Source organism: Pteropus vampyrus, unplaced genomic scaffold (assembly GCF_000151845.1).
Source record: "Pteropus vampyrus isolate Shadow unplaced genomic scaffold, Pvam_2.0 Scaffold22, whole genome shotgun sequence".
Lineage (NCBI taxonomy): Eukaryota > Metazoa > Chordata > Mammalia > Chiroptera > Pteropodidae > Pteropus > Pteropus vampyrus.
In genome coordinates, this window is record NW_011888803.1 from 11,603,058 (window position 1) to 11,617,021 (window position 13,964).

Genomic DNA, 13,964 nt, shown 5'->3' on the forward strand with positions numbered 1-13,964 from the left:
GATATTTCATAAGTAGGAAACCCATCTGTATTATAATGGGTTTTTGTTTTGGACACATTAATATCTAGTGTAAAATAGTGCCTTGAAACATGCACCAGGTTTTTTATAGACTGGAGACCTTTTGATAATTACAGACTTGGTATGAATCAGATGATATAAATTGTTTTCTTAGTCTTTTCAATAGAACATATTGGAAAATAAGTTTTGGTAGATGTATATCTGGAGTTATTAGTTTGGATTGTTGTGTCTTGGTATTTGCAAGTATGTTTTTTTTTTTTTTGAGTTTTTGGCTGATCCTTTCCAAATGAACTTAAGAGTAAAATATGCTGAACCCTTACCTCAGAACTCTCATCAGAGCAATATACACTGAAAGCACAGTGCTTGGTATCTCTGTGTCATCTCTCACTTTTTTTACTCTTTATCTCAGAGTCAGCGAAGTGTATAGCATTCTTGGCATCAGTAGCACAAGAGTATGAAAGGAAATGCTTAGAAGATGACTGGAATGTACAGTAGAAGTATCTAATTCTTGTTTATCTCTGAGTGTTAAATTTCAAAACATAGGAAATCCAGATGGTCCCTTTCTTAAACGTTCTTTCAGATAGAAATTTAGAGAGAAGTAAGTTAAATCCTTTTAGTAAATTGGTCAAAGTCGTGTTCTTTTAGGTTCGGAAGTAGATAGTATAATCAAGTATGGTGGCACGAACTGGCTGAAAGTGAATTTAGAACAGAGTAAGCCAAGAGGATAAAACTTGTTGTATACACATTATCAGCACAATATTAAGTCAACCAAATTATAGAAAGATAATTTATACTTATTATTTTTTGGATGTGAGTGACATAAGTATATTTTCATAAAGGCAATATAAGTATCCACTTGAATAGTTGTCTATGTCCTTTCCTTAGGATACATGCTGTCCCATATATCATAGGTGAAGAAGCTCTTGGCTTACATGTTAGGGAAAGCTCTGTCAAGTTCAGAAAGAACAAGCAATGGAAAAAGGAAAAAATGTATTCCCTGCAACATATTTGAGTCCTTTCATTGTTAGCCCCAGGACCCAAGTGTGTCCTCTGCCCCGCCAACCCATAACTCAGTGAGCGAACAGGCTGGTGTTTCAGTGGTTATTGTGAACAGTGTTAACTGGCTCATATACTGCTTGTCTGAGGACACAGGCATGCTAGGTAATTAATAACAACATGTATAATAATGTAATGAAAATTTTTGAAAAGCAGAATTATTATAGTCTTGAAAATATAACCAAATATACTGGGAGCATATGTAAACTTTTACATTACTACCCCAAAATGATAAGCCTACTATTCTCGTTGAATATATAATGAAGTCTGTTAGATTTGTTTGGCATTGAAATTTGTTTTTCTTATTAGAAGTTTCCAATCTCTACGTATTCACAAACTTAGTACGTTTTCTTCAACTATCATAAACAAGCAAACAGCTTAGAAAAATTCACAGCTAGGTAATGTTATCCCAAATATCTGCTTAAATTTCAAAAGCAACCTGATTTAGCCCTGAGCAACCTCAAAAAACTGCCTGTAAATATATGTATAGTGAAATTTTTTTCTGCATAGTACATGTATCTTATAAGTAGCGTATATGTTGATTTGAAAATTTTATATAAAGATGTATATGTTCATTCTTTTTGGCTTATCTTTATTTTCTAATTTTCTATATAAACAGATTTGACTTACACAATTTTTAAAAGTATTAAAAATATCTTCATGTCTGCAACTTTCTCTTCGTATAGGATATATTTCATTTTAAACAGCAGTTGAGCTGCTTCTGAAAAGTTGTTGAGACCTTGAACTTTTGGAAGCTAAATTATTTTTAGATGTCCTAAAAGACCTCTTTTTTAAAAAAGTCACTCCTAATATTAGTCACTCCTAATATTTTTTAAATGATTTAAAAATGATTAGTGATCTCTTTGTGACGTTTTCTTCAAGTATTTTACGTCCGTGTATAATGTATAAGGCCCAGGATAGAATGTCCCTGAGTCTGACACTCCAGAGTATCATCCCCAGATCTGTGGAATAACATTTCCATGGGAAATCTCAGGAGAAGGAAGCTATGCCAGAAAATGTTTATTGAACATTTTGCACAGTGTGTGTATTACATTTTTTCCTCACAGGCAATTGTTAGAATCATTAGTAGGCATTATAGTCTTAATACAATCTCAATGTAGTTTACAAATACATTCTCTAATAAACATAATATATATATATGAATTTTAGGTTTTCAGACTTCCCTCCGAAAATCTTAAGTGGCTCCTTATAAATATTTAGCCACTAATAGTATTTTTGTAGGACTTGGGCAGAAGTCAGACTGTGGGGAGAGGGTCAGTACTTGAGGACTCTCCTTTGGTGACTGGGAAGGCAGGACAGGGTACATTGTGGAAGAGACCAGAAGATATAGGGTTGGGGTGGGGGGGTCATAAAACTTTGGGTCAGGAAGAGACCTTAGAGATCAGATTGTCTAATAACATTGTCTTCCAGAAGGGGAAACAGAGATCCAAAAGGTCTGTGTGGCAGGCCCCAAATCACAGAGCTGGTGGCGAAGCAGGACCTGGAACATAGGTCTCCTGACTTCTGACTCACTTTATACAGAGCAGGTGCTGATAGGAGCTCGGAAATCCATACTCTGGGGCTTAGAGAGAGTCAGTCTGTGAGAAATGGTGGGGGCCTGGAGGAACCTCCTATATGAGAAACAGGTTTTACTTTACCTGGAGGACAGAGGTAGCAGGAACTAAGCAGAGAGATCAGGACCCTAGCCAAATAGATGAGTATTCAGGACTGAGTCCAGTCTAAGAATGGGAAATGCCATACCAGAGTGGTGATGGTAGTAATTACTCTTCTATTTTTTGGATACTTTTTACATAGTAGGGCTATGCATTTTGTTGTACACATCACTTAATTTTCATGGTAACCCTGGTAGAAAGATGCTGCGTTCCTATTTTCACAGAGGAGGGTGCTGATATTCAGAGAGTTAAATGACTCGCCCAGTCACATAGCTTGCTCTGAGAGGGAGCTCCATGATTTGAACCTGTCTGCCTTAGCCATATCTCTTGGATTTCTGCAGTTCTATGCTGCCAAGCCAGACTCACAGATGGCAGCGGAGGGGCAAATATGACAGAGGTCAGAGATGAGACAAGGTGCAGTATGGTCTTAGATGCTTACAGTGAAGGAATAGCATTGTCATGGTGTCCTAATTGGAGGTCATCTCTCTCAGAAGAACAGATAACAAGGTATTTCCAACTAATTTCTGTACTTAATCTCAATAAGCTGAATTAAGATGATTCATCCTCTCTGCAGTGTGGCCAGACCTCTCTACATGGTTTAGTGCCCACAGGCAACTGATGTTGGGAGGGAAAATCTTGGGTTCCTAGAACTTATAACACATTTAATATGAGCCACTAAGCAGCTGATGGCATTACCATATTCTCTGTACCAGAATCCACTGATACCGTGAAAGTGAGGACACTAAAGACATTTGTCAAATATCGGGAGTTCATAGGAGGAGAACTGGGAAGGTGAAGAATGGAAAAACCACAGCCTGATGAAGAATGATTATCTGTGGATTGCTAAAAACGTGGATGTTTATCCTTAAAAAGGAGAGCTTTGCAAGGAAGACTTGCACTCCCCATTAATGGGGAAGAGAAGGTAAACATTATTCACTGAGCATCTTATAGTGTCCCAGATAATTAGGTGCTTTCCAATTCTCACAAATCCTACAAATGAAATACTTTCACTTCCTATGGATCAAGAAATTGAAGTTTAGAGCGAGATCATTTGCTATGAGTCACTTAATAGTAAATGGATTCAAACCTGGGTATGCTTGAATCCAAAGTCAAGTGGAAGAGGAACTAGACTTAAATGTGAGTTGCCCCAGTAGCAAAGCTAGAACCAGTAGGTATAATGTTATAGTGAGGGTAATTTCACAGGTTAATCCAACAACACTTTCTTATAATAAGTGCTGTTCCCAAAATTAAATAAAGTTTAAAACACACACAAAATAGCTTTACTGAGATATAATTTATAAACTATAACATTCACATGCTCTAAGGGTACAATTCCAAAGTTCGTTCTCAGGTAGCAGTTTTCCTGTCATTGAAAATATTTGAGTAGAAGAAGCTGGAAACTCTCCCAGTCAAGGAAATAGTAGAGGAATGTTCTGCTTCTATTTCTAGAAGAGTTGATGTTAAGTAACTCAAAAGCACTTGCAATGCGCTCCCCCACCCCCCACACCCCCTCTACCCCGTGCTGAGCATTTAAGAGTTTTAAACTTTGATGGACACATGGAAAAGAAAGGGCCCAGGAGATTTTCCGGTTATGCTTGTCATCTTAACTTCCGCTGCAAATACCTTTTAGAGGCTGCCTCATGGTATCCGAGGGTGTGCGGCTGTGCTGCAAACTACTTTCCTCAGCTGAGGAAAGGCTTAGGTGCTCCAAGAGGATCATGAAGGGTCAAAGACCCAAACCAGCCCCATCCTGCCTGCTGCCCCAGTTCCTGCCTGTTATTGTTTCTCTGAGCCTTAATGGCGAATCTGCCACATCAGAGTTACTTCTGGTTTGGCAGCCACTGCAGCTGTCCTAGGTCCAGCTCTTTCAAAATGTCTGAGGCAGTGTTGGCAGTTTAACCAGAGATAGTTTGTTTCATGACCTTTTTAATCAGATGGTCTTCTGTTTGTATCTAATTTGTGCCAACTGACATTTCTGCGGAGCTTTGAGATAGATAGAAAGGTCCTTGAGAAAAGAGTTTGTGTAAACTCCATCTCCGTATCTGATCACTGTTCCTTCTTTCAGAACAATGACTTTACCCATATTTGAAAGTTTTGTGTGTCTTGTCTTAGGTTGTGCTATATATATATCCTTCATCAGAGGATCATGCTTTCCCTTTTATCCTCTCTATGGAACTTGTATAGTTAACTGATTATAATGTGGTCTAGTGAAAATCTAGCCTGGGAGCCAGAAGGTGCCAGAACTGGTGGCCTTGGGGCACCAATAAAATCTCTCTGAACTTCAGTTTCTTTGTTTGTAAAATAAGACCAACAAGTCCTGTCTGTGTGTCACTTTGAGAATACAGTTAAGGAATGTGTGTGACAATGCCTTACAACTCTATATGTGTGTTGCAGCCTTGCTGTATGCCAGGTGCTGTTCGTTTACCTGGGGAAACAACATGAATAAGTTATGATCCCTGCCCTGGAGAATTTTACAGCTTTAGTGAACAACATAGGCTAAAAACCTGGTCATTGTAAAAGGGTGTGGCGGAGCAGAAATGCACAGGACACTCTGGCAACATCAAGGAAAGATAGGAGAGCTGGGTTGTTGGCACAGAAATTCAGTGAAGGCTTCCTGCAGGTGCTGATGGCGGACAAAGGGGATGTTAACAAGGTGAATCAGAGAAAGCTGGATATTCCAGGCAGAGGGAACAGAGTGGCTTGTAGATGAGAACCTGGAAGGAGGGGTGTTGTGATACTAATAGGTGTTTTATTCAATTCTCACTTGCTTTCCGTGGGAGGAAATGACTTCTTATTGAGTAGGATGCCTTGGAGACGATTCAAAGGAGGACAGAAGGCAAGAGATAGAGGTTAAACAGTCATCATCTGTTTCCCTCTTCATTTGCCTGATTTTGAGTGAGTGTTTAGGGTATGGAACAGGAATGAGATTGAGTGATTTATATACATCATCAAAATCCCATGATTAAAAAGAACATTTGTCTAGGTAAGGAACCATATATGTTTAACACTTGAGGTGGGCATTGAAGCATAATAGTACTTACAGAAAGTCTCTATCAAAGGAAGGAGGCTGATTTTTATAAAGAAAGCCTTTTTAGCTCAAGAGGTCTGAATAGTAATTAAAACAAGAGATGGTCCACAAACCACGCAAAGCACTGAGCAAGAGTGTGTCAGTCCCGATTTTACAGCCAGCAAAACCACAGCAGCATCCCTAAGACCGTTCTTAAGCAGCTGCCTCAGTTGGTTTACATGGGTCATCCTCAGCCTGTATTGTTTACAATCGTATTCTATTAGGAATCAAGAATATCACAAAGCCAGGTATCCAGTGGGGATTTCATTTCTTCTGCAATGGCCAGTGGAGCCATGAGGTGGGCAAGGAATGTAAGGGGTGCATAAGTATCTTGAAGTATCAAGCCTGAGCCAGATCCAGCCAGACTTCCTCCTGGCTGGGAAACAGAATGTGACCATACATTTCTAGTCCAGTGAATCCTATCAGAAGGAGAAATGGCTTCATCAAAAACAGTGTGATAACCAGGAGCCTAATCTCTCTTGCCTATTCTGTTGACTCTGTCAACATGTGGTGCTGAGGCAGGGGAGACTGCAGAGTTTTTCATGGCTACTTGAGTTCTGAGCTATTTGTCTGAGCCTTTATCCCCCATTCCCTGTAAGTGTAAAGGAGATAGCTGAGCGGAAAGAACAATAAGGAGGCTGCAAGGAGGTCTGGGCTTCACTTCCAGCTCTGCCTCAAACCGTCAGCTTCGGCCCTGAGTAAGTCATCATCAGTGGGTTATAATTTCTCACCTGTAAATGGAGAAGATTGGGTTTAGATCACCTCTGAAGTTCTCTAGAGTTAAGCTGGCAGGATTTGAAGCCGCTAACCTTACTCTGACTGCGTCATTGCCCAGTCTCTGACTCTCTTCATCTTTGCCCCTCCCCTTTGGTTCCCACTGTCTCCTCCATTCTTCCCACCCCACCCCCCCCCTTCCTGCCCTTGCCCGACTCCATTCTTTAATGCCAGCCTCTCCATCCGGAGGAAACCCTTTGGTACCCACAGAGGGCTAGATTACCAAAGAGAAGACTACACGTGCATTCAGGGCACCTGCAAAGCAAAAGCACTACTCAAAAATGTTTTTAGAAGGATTTGATATTTACTGCTTTAAAAAATATCCAAGCAGTCATCATGAGGAAAAAATCAGACTTTTGCTTGACTTCCTTATTCTTATTTTTTTGGTTTGTTATTCTAATTTAATTTCTATTTGGAGGAACACTATACTCTTTTCGGTACTTAGGACCACTGAAGGCTTAAACTTCTACTTCCGAACTTCTTGGACTCAGTGTTTTCACTAAAGCCTCAAGGAGGTAGAGGCAAGCATTCTGCTTTGCTCCGTGCCCTTTACTCTCTAGTCGCCATGTGTGTGCTTATTTTAGTATAGTAACATCTCTGCAGTACGGGCTCTCGGGGCCGTCTATTTTGTTGTGTGCTTTCCAGCTGAACACTTCTGTGGTGGGGTTAGGCCCTGGGACAGAGTAAGTCAGGAAGAGAGACGTAAGAATATAAGACACCCTCGTGCTCCTCCAGAGTGTACAGACGAATGGAGACATAGTTATTCTCCAGAATGATTAAATGCCAAAAGTGGCCATAAATATTTGAAGGAGTGCTATAGGAACAGAGAGGCAGAGCAGTTTCTGAAAGGTGCTCCCTGCCGAAGGGACCTTGACAGAAAGGTGGTGGAGAGTTTTACAATGTTAACAAAATGTGGGTATCTGAGTGACCTGTTACTTTATTTCTAAATTCTGAATCCCATGATTGTGGACTGCTGGCTGCTCCCATTCTTAGAGCTGCCCAAAACTAGTTTCTCCAGACTCAAGCCCTCTGTCCTTTGAGCCTGCCCCTTCTGATAAGCTGCTGTAGCTGCTGAGAAGAAAAACCAAGTTTAGTCTCCTGAGCCCACAGAATACGAGGTCATTTTTCTAGTGGACTCTGTTTGTGTGGTTGCCTAGGGGAGCACATGGCTTTCTGCAGAGGCTGTGAGTAGCCCCGAGTTCCTTATTTTCACCACAGTCTGGTTAAACCCATGTCATCGTCGTCATCAGCGTCATCAAAGTTAAATGTATTGAGTGCTTATTTTGTGACAGGTACTGCTCAATGCAGTGTAAGTATGGATTCCTTAAATCCTCACCAGGGCCTTTGAGATGAGTGCTATTTTTTTCCCTTTTAGGGTGAGGAAAGGGAGGGACAGAGATGTTCAGGAATCCGCCTGGAGGTCATACAGCTAATTAATGGCAGAGCTAGAATTTTTACCCTAGCACTGTGATTCCTGAGTGGTGACTTAACCATTACGGTACTACTACTGCATGTTCTAAGGAAGAAGGGCTGAGTAGTGTATGGAGGGCTGGGGACAGCATAGGGAAAGTAGTATCATTTTGTGTTGGAGGAGAGGAAGAACTGATTTTGAGCAGCTTTCCATCAAGAAGGAAGTTGCTCGAATTGGTAACAAGAGGAAATTCCAGAAAGTCTTCCTCTTAAATATATTTTAGTCATGCCGTCTTTTAAATTCTCCTCATCAAAGGTTTTTTTTTTTTTTTTTTTTTTTTGCCCTATTTGATCAAAATAAAAGTCGTCTGATAGGCATTCCTTTTCACTGAGGTACACAGTATCACATTGCCAAGTATAATTTCCACTCAGGTGATACTGTTCTCACCACTGAGAGAAATGGCAGGATTAGCCAGAAAGGATGGTATTAGGTGTATTATCTCCTCTCACTCTACAAGCAAGCAGTTACTTACATTGAAAAGTGTCTTTTCATATGCTCTGGTTTTTTTTCAGATTGTATAACTCTTTCGCCTTTTACTAAAGATTACCATAGAGTGAAATGTGTCTTTTCAGGATTCTGGTGGCGTTGATCGGTTTGTTTTAAGAAAGAGGGTTTCCTTCAGAATGTTAAAGATTATTTTCTCTGCTTTTTTTTTTTTTTTTTTTTTATTTGCATTTAAATTTTAGACATTTTGAAGTATCATATCTCAATGGAATGTCCTTTCACTTCAGTAGGCAAGGTATCCCTTGGTTGACCTCATAGATTTCAAGGACCTTGTCAGCTTACAATCCCTTATTTTTTATTTTTTTACGCCTACAGCACCCAGTCCACAGTCTCCCAACCAGGTAACTAACCAGACCCGACCCTGCTTAGCTTTCAAGATCAGATGGGATTGGGGTTGTTCAGGGTGGCATGGCTGTAGACTGAACATTTCAATCTATTACTTCCCTTGAATGGAGTTCTTAATTTGATGCCTTGAGTTGAGCCTAGAAATTTTATAGTTAGCTCTGAATCGATTTCTTCTAAAACATAAGTATACTTTTAAGAGTCTCTTAATAACTCTGGTATCTAACATCTATACTTGTCATTTTATTTAATGATTCCAGTAGCCTGGGAGGCACCAGTTATTCATTGTTTTTGCCCCTGAGAGTAATTATCATGGAATTCCCAGTTTAGCCTGAGAGCACCCAGCTTTCCCCTACACAGGATACAAGCCTGTTGTTGTTACTCCAGGAACCAGAGAAGGTGAGGCCTAAAGAATTAAGGTGAGGGGGCAGGATGAAAACTTGACAATAGAAATACCTTTCTGAGCACTCTGGAAGGATGTCTTTTACCCTCCCCCACCCCCATACTTCTTTCAAAGCCAAAGGCATTTTACCCTCAGCTTGGTTCCTTCAAGGTCCCCACGCTCAGCTGTAGTTTTCATCGCTGTAAACGACCATCTGAACACTGAGGAATTTGAGAAAATTGGACCTTCAGGTTTTCTTTGGTGTTAATGGAGGATCCTATAGTTCAACATATAGTTCAAACTTTTTAGAGATATCCACTGTCCACTGATGTGGTTCCTGGGCTCTGTCTTTGTGGGTCAGGCCCAGGGAAAGGACAGAAGGAAATAACATGAAATGAGTTCACTCACATTTCTTCTCTAAAAAGACTGCAGGAATATAAAATGTAGATCGGGGGCATCTGAACTCAGTGGGCTAGCTTCCTCTACCTGCAACTCTGTTTGCTACTCCTACAGTGCTGCAGGGAAGGATATAGATACTTAGCATCCCAGCCCCACAGTCATGAGTTCATAGACAGCACTTACCTGGGTTTGAGTCCCAGTGCCACCACTATTAATTAGCTCAGTAATCTTGGGCTGGAAGTTGAAACTCTTGAACACAATTTTATTCCCTAATTTCAGGTTGGTGATAACACCTATTTCACAAGGTAGTTGTGAGGATGAATGAAAATGATGACACATGTTAAAATCGCTCTGTTAGCTGTCCAGTATCCTTGCTGTTATGGTTCTACCTATGGTTGGCTTTTTCAGTAGCAGACAAATAGCTAGCTACTTGAATTTTTACGTGGAAACACTTTATTTTGAAGGTTTTTAATAATTCTTATAAAGGATCGGTAGTATATAATATTTGGTTGTGAAAATAGGGAAGAGCTTGTAAAGAAACTTCATGGTGCCTTTCAGGTTTATTTTACACACACAAAGAAATCATGCTAAGGGTTAAGTGTTCACCTGTGTCATTTTGCTTATAAAGTATTTAGAAGAAACTTCCCAGGTGGTTAATGATCCTCATAGGTCAAAAACCCATTTCCATGTGCTAAGCCACCAATAATATTTTTGATAGGGCTATTTCTCTTTTGAATATATTTTTGATGAATTGTTTTCCTCTAAGAATTCACACAGAAATTAGATACTGTGTTTTGGACTACTTTCCCAAGAATTTGGTGGCATAGGATATAGTCACATACCTACCCATGAACAAGACGAAACAGATGATCCTAGTTTCCTTCCTACCACATTTTTGCATGTATAGGTATACATACATATATGTGTATTTGCATATATACATATATATATATATATATATATATATATATATAACATTGTACATATATATTATATGTGTGTGTATCTATTTCTTCGGTAAATAGTCACTAAAAACTACAAAGCAAGGAGGTCTACCCACTCTTGAAGGGACGCATAAATAACCCTTCCTCCATGCACGAATTAAGAAGCAGTTGAGAGCAGTTAAGGAGTCAGGCTGATGGACAGCAAAGTATCATCTGTATTACTGAAAATGCTTTTTTGGAGAATGTGGCTTTGGGTCTGCCACCAAATGGGCCTTCTGAAATTTCATTCTCGAATCACGTAGACTTACCCACTCTTTCTCTGGAATAGCAGGACAGCGGAAGCTGGCAACCAGCAGAGAGAGCCTACCACCCAACAAGAGAGGAGGCCAGAATTCACCATCTCTGCAGGCAGGCAGATCCCAAAGCAAAGAAGGAGAAAGGAGGATGTGAAGAGAGAGGCCAGGTCTATTACTGTGGAGAATTCTCTCCAAGTTGAGGGTGAATAAAAGTCATCTCGCAGCACCTGCTGTGAGGTCTTCAAAGGCAGATCAGACCTGGCCCTACTTACCAGGTACATTCAGTGAGGAAGGGAGATAAGGCATCTGTACAGCTGTGATTGCCCTTTGCCCTTCTTCACGGCTTTAGCTAAAGCTTTAAATGTGGAGTAGAAGCACATTATATGTGGCTGTCACATTTTTCCCTGGTGTTATAACTGGCTGCCATCCCTTCTCGCTTCTGGCTCCCTTCCTACATCTGAAGCTTCTTTCAAGCACCACTTTTAGGCTTTAAAAAATTAATCCTTATTTGACTAAAAATTGATGAGGAACAGTTCATCTTCAGAGAAAAATGCCAAATGGTACTGCTTTCCAAATATCTGGTGGTGTATTTGACTTACACCCAAAGGTAAATTTTACCCTAAATTTAATATATTGCATGGCGACAGTCAGCTGAAACAGAAGCAAATGCATCGCAGCTGCTGAAGAATAGAAAAAGGTAAAGTTACTGTCATCACTGATGGGAATTTATTATTATTACTGTTAGTACTAATTTCATAGCTTTGGAAATTGAATTGTAGTACTTAACTAACAGAACCCCACAATCCCACCTCCCACCCAGCTTCCTTTTTCTACTTGGCCCAAACTTGTGTGCTTTTTACAAAGAACAGAATTTTTTATAGATTTAAAGTATACCACGACCTTTTGGTTGGTGTCCTCAGCCAAACTTTTGGGAGCTGGTTGTCAAGCGGGACCTGGGGCTGGCTTTCTTCAGAAAAACCTGCCCCCAGTATCAAGTCAAGTTGTGTTACCCACTCCATGTTGTTCCCAGATGGGCTCTGAGATAAGACCAGTCCATGTGGGTGCATTCGTAGTAGCCACTGGGTAAGAACCAGAATAATGACTCCAAAAGTAAAGGGTCACTGCTCTCACCTGCCGCATCATCTCAGCTCAGCCTTGCTGGCAAGGGCTTCTAAGCTGCATTTAGTTTGCTTTGTTGCTCATTGCATTCCAGCCTGTCAGAGGCTCTTTGGCAGATCTCTGGGGCTCAAGTAGAAAGGGGTAGGTCTGGGTGGAGCCTAGGAATCTGGATTTATAATATGAATCCCAGTTCATCTTGACTCAGGTATTACTTTAGAAGAAACACAAAAGAGTGGGTAACTCAAGCTCCTCTCTACAAACCTGTCAGCATTTATTCATGCAGAGAGGCTATTGTGATCTGTCACATTCAGAGCACAAAGGGTCCCAAAGGGGTTTTTGGCCATCCTTCAGGTACTGGGCTTCCTGTCCTCCAGTGTCTTTATACACAAGTGCCAACAGCCTTCACTCCCTTTTGTTCCTAACTGCTAGGAATGTGCATGAACAGGAAAAATAAATAACAAGGATCAGACAAGTCCTACATGAAATTTTGTTTTGGAACTTGAAAGCTAAACACTTTCATGCCAAAAACCATATATCTCTACCCTGCCCTGGCCTGATATAACCTCACTCTTAACTTACACCACCCCATTAAAAATTTTTGTTAAACTTTGCTAACATTTTTTCTTTTGCTTTTCTTCAAGTGTTTTGGTCTGTTCTAGCTCTGAATTGGTCTCTACCCTTTTTGTGTGTACATGTGTGTTCTCCCTGTTCACTCCTCCCTCCCCCCAGCCCTGGCAACCACTGATCTTTTTTTGTCGTTTGTTTGTTTTTGTTTTTTAATGCCTACAGCACCTGGTATTCCTGGTGGTCTGCCATCCAAGTACTAACCAGGCCCGACCCTGCTTAGCTTCTGAGATCAGACGAGATTGAGGACGTTCAGTGTGGCATGGCCGTAGACACCCTTTTGAAATAACTTTTTCTCCTAAACAGTTGAATTATTAAAAATAAGCATGATACATGTTTATTCCCATAATAGAGGAAGAGTACAGGAAGAAAAAATGGCAAGACTCTGCCATGCAGGTCACAGAGTGTTAAAGCATCACAGGATCTTAGAGATCTTAAATTCCAAGGGAATGTTTTTTCTTATAGAACTCACTTAAACTTATGACTTAAAATGTGCTAAACTTGTATTATTAGTCATTATCACACATGATTGCCCTATTTCTAAATTGCAGATAATTTATTGGTGGGAACTTTAGTATAACTCTGGAATGTGGTCTTCGGGTCCAAACAAAAAAGGTACCAAATAAATGCTTCATAGGGTAAATCTGAAGAATTTATTTTATAAACATTTATTGCATAGCTTTTGTATACCAAGCAATTAGAACCTAACTGTTAGATGACAAATATGCAAAGATCAATAAGACACAGTTTCTCCTCTGGAATAGCTTACAGTCTGTTGGGTAAACAAACAATATATTAATGGTTACCCTAATGAACTGTGAATAAAGTAGTATGGAGACTCAGCTACTCTGAGCAGCTAACTTGGGTTGGGGATGAGAAGCAAATGGCTTTCTGCCTTGGGATGGGGATGAGAGGCAAATGGCTTTCTTTGAAGGATGTGCTTGACTTTAGATTTTAAGACACAATCTGACATAGGCTTCTCAACCTGAGACCTAGAGGTTTTAATTGTCATAGTTAGTCAGTGTCAGAACTAGAGTTCCAGTAGAGCTTTGCTATTTCTTCTAGAAATAGAACTTTGGATACCCAAAGAAATAATTGTTTTGGGAAAAGGGGGTTGACTGAATATAGTTTCTCCTGGAAGAACCTGGTGTTTTTATAGTCATGTTAATCATAAAACTCTCTTAGAAGGATTAACTGTTAAATTTTCTTTTGTATGAGCCTAAAGTAATAGCCCTCCTAGTACTTGCACTAGCTACATAATTTTAATATTTTATTACAAAAACAGTAAAAGACAG

At 40.1% G+C, this 13,964-nt stretch overlaps 1 protein-coding gene and 1 pseudogene across 7 annotated transcripts in view; one reads left to right on the top strand and one right to left on the bottom strand.

Annotated features, from left to right (window-relative positions):
- LRRC8D (leucine rich repeat containing 8 VRAC subunit D) overlaps positions 1-13,964 on the top strand; it is a 115,345-nt gene that overhangs the window by 74,897 nt on the left and 26,484 nt on the right. The window contains exon 1 of one of the 7 annotated variants that reach the window (XM_011355619.2): positions 3,648-3,669. The exons of the other annotated variants lie outside the window; for them this stretch is intronic. The gene's annotated coding sequence lies outside the window, so the exon portion shown is untranslated. Of the gene's footprint in view, positions 1-3,647; positions 3,670-13,964 lie in introns of those variants that run through there. 7 annotated transcript variants of the gene reach the window in all.
- On the bottom strand, positions 12,826-12,943 carry LOC111736823 (annotated as a pseudogene).